We start from the raw sequence: 7,356 nt of genomic DNA, 5'->3' as shown, positions 1-7,356 counted from the left end.
AAGTGTTTTTGACCTTGGCTGTGTTTAGTTTCAGCATGGCCTCCCATATCAGATTTGACTATTGACATGCAGACAATCGCTCGCTGCTGCAAATATTATTGCAGGTTACTTTCTAGTGGGATGTTGGATGGAGCGTAAAAAGCAGACCTGCTCCGGCACTCTGATTTACCTTATGTTACACTACAGACATTAAACTGAGAGTAACAAATGATAAAATACTATAGCTTCCTCATTAACACTAGTTCCCCTTTTCCCCTTTACCACAAACAAGTTGATCTTTGATCTGTGGGATTCCCCCTGTTTCAGGATCCACTTTCTCTCAACTTGATTTAGTAGCTTTTGGCAACATCCCCCCCCCCCCCCCCGAGAAGCTGCTTGGTCTTGTTGCAGGCAAAAACTTTTGGTGGCAAAAGCAATAGAAGCCCCTTTTTTATACAGCCTGTCCAAGGCGGGGATGTTGCACTGTTATTGCGCCTTTCTGTATAAACTGTACTAACACAGAATGGGGCTTCTTTACGGCAGTATTGCAGGATCTCTGTTTTAAAGATAGCTAAAAGTGCTTCTGCTCAAATTGATGCCATCTGTTTGGCTTATTAATCATGCTACTAAGCTAAATTATACATCTACAAAGTTGGCCCAGAGTGCATTGATTACCAAAAGCTAGAAAAGTGTTTAAAACACACTGAGGATTGGATTAAATCACTGAGTCTTTGAAGAGTGGACAAATGGTGCTGTACCTTTTTATAACACTCTGTGCATCAGCATTATTACCATGTAGTTTCAGCAGACCTAAGCTATCTTGGCAGTTTTTGACTGTCCTTTGGGTTTTGATGGACTCATGATGGCTCACACAGGCCTGCATCATGCTGTGTTTGTGCTCTCCGAGTTAGAAAGTGCTTCATCATCCATATCAACAAACCCCTGATTTGCCTTGATATAGATTTATCGAATGGCTTCAACAGTACGTCTGCATCCTGTATGCTTACAGTGCAGAGTTGGTGTTTTGCGTAAGTGTGATCATCCACTTGAAGATCATGTAAGTTGGAGACTGAGCTAAGTATATTGTATAGATTGCTGAACTCAGCAATAAGCTGTTTGTGGCTCAGTTGCCAAAAAAAGATCACTCCTGTCCTGTGAAATAGACATTATAATTTGACGCACAGCCTCAAACTCAAAAGGTCATAGTGTAAAGAGAGGTTTACGGTCCTTTTGTGATACCATATCAACAGCCAGCCCTCAGTGACCATTAGAGCAGTGCTCAAATTGAAGAAATGGCATATGATGTGTTTCTGTGGAGAATGCTGCCAGGCGCTGCCTTGAAGACCACTAATGATAACTTGTTTTTGGGTTCAGATAGATACTGCAGGGCATTTTTCCCAGGCTCCATATTCCCCAGAGAATTCATTCATGCATCAGAAATAAAATCTCTTTGAAGACTGGGTTTTTTCCCTACACACTTTTGTACTGCAAAAAGATTCTAGCTTTGTCAGCCTGGGATGGGGTAGTGAAGCCTCTATACTGTGATCAGTGTGAGTAAATAAGCCCAGAAAAGTAACGGCAGATTTATTTGATGTCACATTGCAGTGAGACGTAACATTTCCATACATCACGCTGAACACTGACGTATTGTATGTGTTACAAAAGGCTGTGATTTCGAATAGTGAGGAATGTAAAGGAATTCTTAAGTTAGCTGAATGATATGACACACACAGACACGGTACACATTCACCACAAAGCCAGATCAGACCGGTCGGGAGCCTTTATTTAGAACCTGTGCACGGCTTTGGTAATGTGATCTCAGACCAGAAATGTTTGCCCTACCTTAGACGGGGCACACTGCCCTGTCCTGCCTGCAGAGACGTCCACAATCGAAGTCTGTTATTTGTCCACTGTTTGTCTGCATTTAATCACCTGTGCCCAGACACATCCACATCAGAACCCCTCACCCTTTACACCCCTGCACCTCGAATCACCCAAAGTGGTCATTCAAAGCAAACACTCCAAATCCCTCACAGCTGGTTCTGTTAATATCTGTCCTGCCGTGCCAGGGAGGGCTCTGGCCAAGCGAGGGAAAGAAAGGTCACGGCTGCTACGCAGACATTCTGACTGCATGAAATATATCGAAAACAACTCTGCTCGTGAAGTGATGAGGTGAATCCAGGTAAAACTATCCAATATTGATTCCACTCACTAAATCTGTAAGGATGAGAGGTAGATAAGGAGAAGCTTAGAGACTTAGAAACTTAAAAGGATGTTTTAATGCTTGGACAAAGTTGAGATGTGGACTGTGCAAAAGCGGCTGCAGCTTAGTAAGAGGAAGATTTCTAACATTTTGTGCCATCGTTGTCATCTGAGTGTGTTCTATGTAAACGGAAACACATTTTAGATAACAAGTGTTTCGCAGTGTTTATGTGCGGGAGATTTCAGTCTCATCATCTTGTTGGTTAGATGACGAAGAGAAGGGTTAATCAGACGAGGCTTACAGGCACATTCGGGCGGTTGTTATTTCCCCACCCTCTGTTCCTCATTGTGGCTTCCTACTTTGCATACAGAGACAGTTTGATGAATGACATGCCCAGTGACTTTTATTTAAATGCATTTAAGATTCTCCAGGTTTGACTGCCTGCACATATTTGAATCTATGCAAACTGTATGATACAACTAACAAGAATCGGTATAATACCGCACACAGTCAGGTGTGTTCCATTACATGTCATCACAATTAGGGCAAATTAGGTTTTATATAATAGGACTTGATTACATGTTTGACTTAAGCTTGTATTTTCTGTGCTGTAGCTGGTCGTAGAAGTGTTTTTAGTGTATGTAATACACGATTAATAGGGAAACTCATCTGTACGGAAATGCTACCAAATGAATGGTCCAGAATATTGAATGTATATATAGATTGACGACCTGACAGCTCCCCTAAGGAAACCATAACATCTGGACTGCCCCTGGTGGCTGGCTGCAGTATAGGTCATAAACTCCATTTTAGCAAATAGGATATAGCAGTATATAACAGGTTTAAGATTTTGGATTGGCTGGAAACATACAGGCTCCTCCTTGTGGCAGTTCAAAATATATCAGGAAATCAATATTGGACTGAAGGTTAGCAAGCTAGACAGCTTTTTCAAGTCACTCGTGAGGTTATTCATAATCATAGTAATGTAAATTCACCATGATCAACTTATCTGAATGTTGTCATTGCAATCGTCCCAACACTAGTTGGCATGTCTTTCAGGCTCAACCTGAGGAACACTGCACTTCAAAGGACTGGTCCAGTATATGGGATCACTACATCTTTTGGTTCAAGAGTGGTCTCATAGTACATTGTTAGTACATCACGTTGGGAAAAGGGGAAGGGAAACTCTGCTGTTTGAAATTGCAAAATACAGCACAGCAGCAGTTACTGAACTTGGTAAATCAGTCAGCTTGTGCTTTCCCAAACTAAACGTATAACTGTAATTGGTGATCTTTTTTTAGATCAGGTAAATATGATCGATATTTCTCCCAGTATTTAAATCAGAAGGTATCCCAGTGAACCGAGAAAACTCCTTTTGACTTGAATTTGTCACAGGGTGGGGCGGACTGTACTTGGATGTATCTTGGATAGGGATTTAGAAGAAATGAATTCATCCTTCCTGCATCATCCGCCCCGACAGAGCTTAGCTTGTCTGGACCTCTTCAGATTAGTTCTCCCATTCAAAAGAACTGCTGCAGAAGAAGCCCACTGCCCTGTCTCATATTAAATGATTTTCCCTTTGTGCATACACTTCAGTGGGTTCCTGTCTTTGAACCCATGTATTGATGGTGCAGGGAATATTGGTCAGGCCCAAAGTACCCTAATGCAGTTCTATTGCTGTGATAGCACATTTTTTTATAAAAGGAAATTTAGTCTAGAGTTTCAGCTATAATATATATATACGTTTGATCCAGTTGGTGGTGTTGATTTACTGTTTCAACATTCCTGATAAAATGTCTCTATCAGACCAGCAGACTGTAATTCAATGGATTTCATTAGTTGTTCATGCATCAGTGGACTAATAATAGCAGCTCTGGCTGGAGAAACACAGTTCCCTGTTCTGACCAGTTGGTGTCAGCAGTGGCAGTCACAGCATTCCTGACCCAGTTAGCTGAATGATGCCGCTGTGTTTGAATTGTGACCCAGTGGAGGTAATCAAAGCCTCACCGACCATCCTTTTGTGGTAGACTCCGATTCCTCTGAATGGGAAACGGAGGGGATGATTGTGTAGTTGTCAAAAGACGGCCAGTCCCTGCTGTTGTCTGCATGTGGTGGGCACAATCCATTTCTCACACCAGCTGGCTTTGAGTGCTTTAAATTCATTTTTTATCAGATCAGGAAACGTCCACCAGTTAAATGCTAAATCTGACCACTAGGGTGGTTTGTCCACTCTACAGAGACACCGGTGGGGAGACCTGCCATGATGTTGAGAGCCTGGCCTTCTCCTAAAATCTAATAAGCTGTGGAAATGGTGAATTTTATGAGGTGCAAGACACAATGGTGTAAGGGCAAAGGGGCTTTTCTTCCTGGATTCTTCTTCTTCATCATATGCTATCAGTTGTTATCTTTTCTTTAGAATATCTGTGCTTGATACCAAGCAGTGCTCAGTGTTTGTAACATAAGTCAAGGATGGGATGATATGTAGCTGATGCACACCAGCCACACAGAAGATTTGAATATTGAACAGTTTGGTTCCTTGTGGTGTTTCTGCTCCTCACCTCATTGTCAACACGCTACCATCAGGTCTTGTGGAGGAGCTCAGCTTGGCCTTCTCTAATAGACCGCCCTCCTCCTCTTTTATCCATCTCCTCATTTTTCCTCTTGCCGAAGGATGGCCACACTCCTCTCACGCTTATTTTCAGTTGCCTAGCAACCAGAAGGAGATGCTTTTTCGGGGTGGTACTTTGGGATGGAAGCGGGGGCGGGGTGAGGTGTGCATTGTTCAGGAATAAATGGCTCATGAATGCACTTCAACAGTAGAGAGGCGGTGAGGAGGACTGTTTTAAGTAAAGCATTCATTGAACGACAGCATTGTTCCATTACTCAGTGTCTGACTCAATCAGCATTCACCTGGGCTTCACCACTGTTACGCCAATAGGTCCGCATCCTAATTATCAGTGTGGCAGTGAGAGTAGGCCTGGTGCCAGTGTGTGTAACCATAGGTCGTGTGTGACTCAGGACGCTTTCACATCAGGGACCTGGTTCAGTCCCCTGATACTTTGGTCCCAGTGACAAGGCACAGCTCCCGACAGAGTTGAAGTTTTTTCTCAAATTTCAAACCATCTTTAATACCAGGGGGCTGCTAATGATGTTCACTTGCTGTTCTGGTAACATTTTATAGGGCTTAGGTGTAGCATCCAGGTCGTTTCGGGCTGCACCAGCTCCTAAGCCAAATGCATATAAAATGAATATGGAGACCATTGGCAAGCTTTTTTGGTGTTTTTCTTTTTTTTTTTTCTTTTCTGTTTGAGGTTTTCCCACTTTTTGTACACAGATAAGGTGAGAATAATGGTCCAAAATGATGAAGAATTTAATACAAAATGTCAAATTTTCTTGGTGGAGGATTCCAAAACCGCTGCTGAAAAAGATTGTTGGGGGAAGCACTGCACTCTGTACTGCCAGATGTCCAATTATTCAATTAGTTTAGATCAGAAAAAGAGGAGAAGTGCTGTGTGGGTTCTTGTTCAGCCTTAAAATTTGTGAATGAAACAAAGTCATTTACTGCATACATTTCCTCATAGAAGCATGTGGTGTTTTGGCAGGAGCTGCATTGACCGGTAGTGTAGCAGTAGTACAAACAGAGTGATACATTTTAGTGTCTTCATCTAGTTGCTAGTCATAAGAAGTTGCCAGGGCAGACGGCGATCGTATTTAACGGTGAAAATGACAAACGTCCCTGGTGGTAGCTTCGTGAGTAACTTGATGGTATACCAAAATGTAACCTGTGACACTTCAGGAGTCGCAGTCTGTTCTGAGTGAATCTAAACTTCATATCATATCAATAAATTAAGCTTATAAATGTAATACTTGAACCAGGACCTTCACTATTTAATTATTTTAAGTAACTGGTGAAAAATACGGGGTGTCAGATTAAGTAGGCCACAGCTGTTAATTCAGTGTTTCAGATTACATGATTCCAAATGCCAAAAAACCCTGATGGGGATATCGCTAATTTCTATATTTGAAATATTTTGTAAGGCAAACCATTTTTTAGCAGTGCAGCACGAGTAGACACGGGGTCTCTTGCCTGTGCATGAAGGACAAAGACGCGGGGAGAAGAGGAGGAGGGCGACTGGGAATGAGACACAAAAGAACAGAGGTCTCCGTCGGTACACGCTCCTTTCTTCTGCAGCTGAGCTAATCCGAATGCTAGCTAGCTTCAACCCATTCACAGTGGGGGACACAAGGACGTCCAGCTGACCTCCCATCTATCTAGGTTAGCAGGATGTTGTAAAGGCTCACCACTGTACCCATTCATGCGCTCAAAGCTGGCCCACCGTGTACCACTGCTGCACAGTTACTGGGTTATGTGTGCGCCTTACTCCATTTAAAGGCTCCATGCTCCAGGCTTCATTAAAGTTTTACACTACGCATCAATAATGAGACTTATCACTTGCAGCATGTTCACTACAACCACTTCAGGGTATCAAAAAGTTGAATCATTTAGATTTAGAGCTCTGGAAATGATTGTGAGTTGGGCCATGCAACATGATTTGTTTTCCTGACCAGTCGATCAATAGAAAATGAGTTGTTTCAGTCTTTCTTTAGGCAGAAAATGCCAAACCGTCTCTTCTCAGATGTCAGTTTACATCGCTAAGCTAGTTCACTGAGCCTAATCCAGTGGAACTCGTAGCTGTCGAGCTCTCTTCATTATTTTGGTTGATTGTTTTGATTTGCATTTGCCGATTGCAAATGGTACACACAAGTCTTGACTGTTTCTCCCTGCAACCTGTGGATACCATACAGATACAGAGGGTCACATACTCTCTGACTGTGTATGCATCCTGTGGCTGGAAACATATTCAAATACACCACCGTACATTAAGTATGTTTTGCCTATGCATGAGATATTGAAGGAGCTGAAGGTTACAGTCCGAGACACAGGTTTTATATATCCGTTTAAAGATTTTTCTATGATATTTGTAGTTAATCTCAATCTATTACAGAGCAAGGATGAGATTAAAATATAAAATATAATATAGCATATATATATATATATATGTTCTATAGTGACTTTACAGGCTTATGCAGGTCAGGTTTGACTGATGATGTTGTGATTACAACAGAAACTATGCTGTGTGGCTCCCTGATGGTCAGGTGTGTGTGTGTGTGTG

At 42.2% G+C, this 7,356-nt stretch overlaps 1 protein-coding gene across 8 annotated transcripts in view; it reads left to right on the top strand.

Moving 5' to 3' along the window:
* Nucleotides 1–7,356, top strand: part of LOC118330510 (suppressor of tumorigenicity 7 protein homolog) — a 45,283-nt gene that overhangs the window by 1,620 nt on the left and 36,307 nt on the right. For 2 of the 8 annotated variants that reach the window (XM_035665066.1, XM_035665064.1), the window contains exon 1: nucleotides 2,024–2,161. The exons of 2 other annotated variants lie outside the window; for them this stretch is intronic. The gene's annotated coding sequence lies outside the window, so the exon portion shown is untranslated. Of the gene's footprint in view, nucleotides 1–2,020; nucleotides 2,162–7,356 lie in introns of those variants that run through there. 4 more of the 8 variants (XM_035665073.1, XM_035665069.1, XM_035665071.1 and 1 more) reach the window with 4 other exon arrangements.

This window comes from Morone saxatilis, unplaced genomic scaffold (assembly GCF_004916995.1).
Source record: "Morone saxatilis isolate NCDOM2014 unplaced genomic scaffold, NCSU_SB_2.0 Contig2, whole genome shotgun sequence".
Classification (NCBI taxonomy): Eukaryota; Metazoa; Chordata; class Actinopteri; family Moronidae; genus Morone; species Morone saxatilis.
This window is presented reverse-complemented; position numbering and strand designations above follow the sequence as displayed.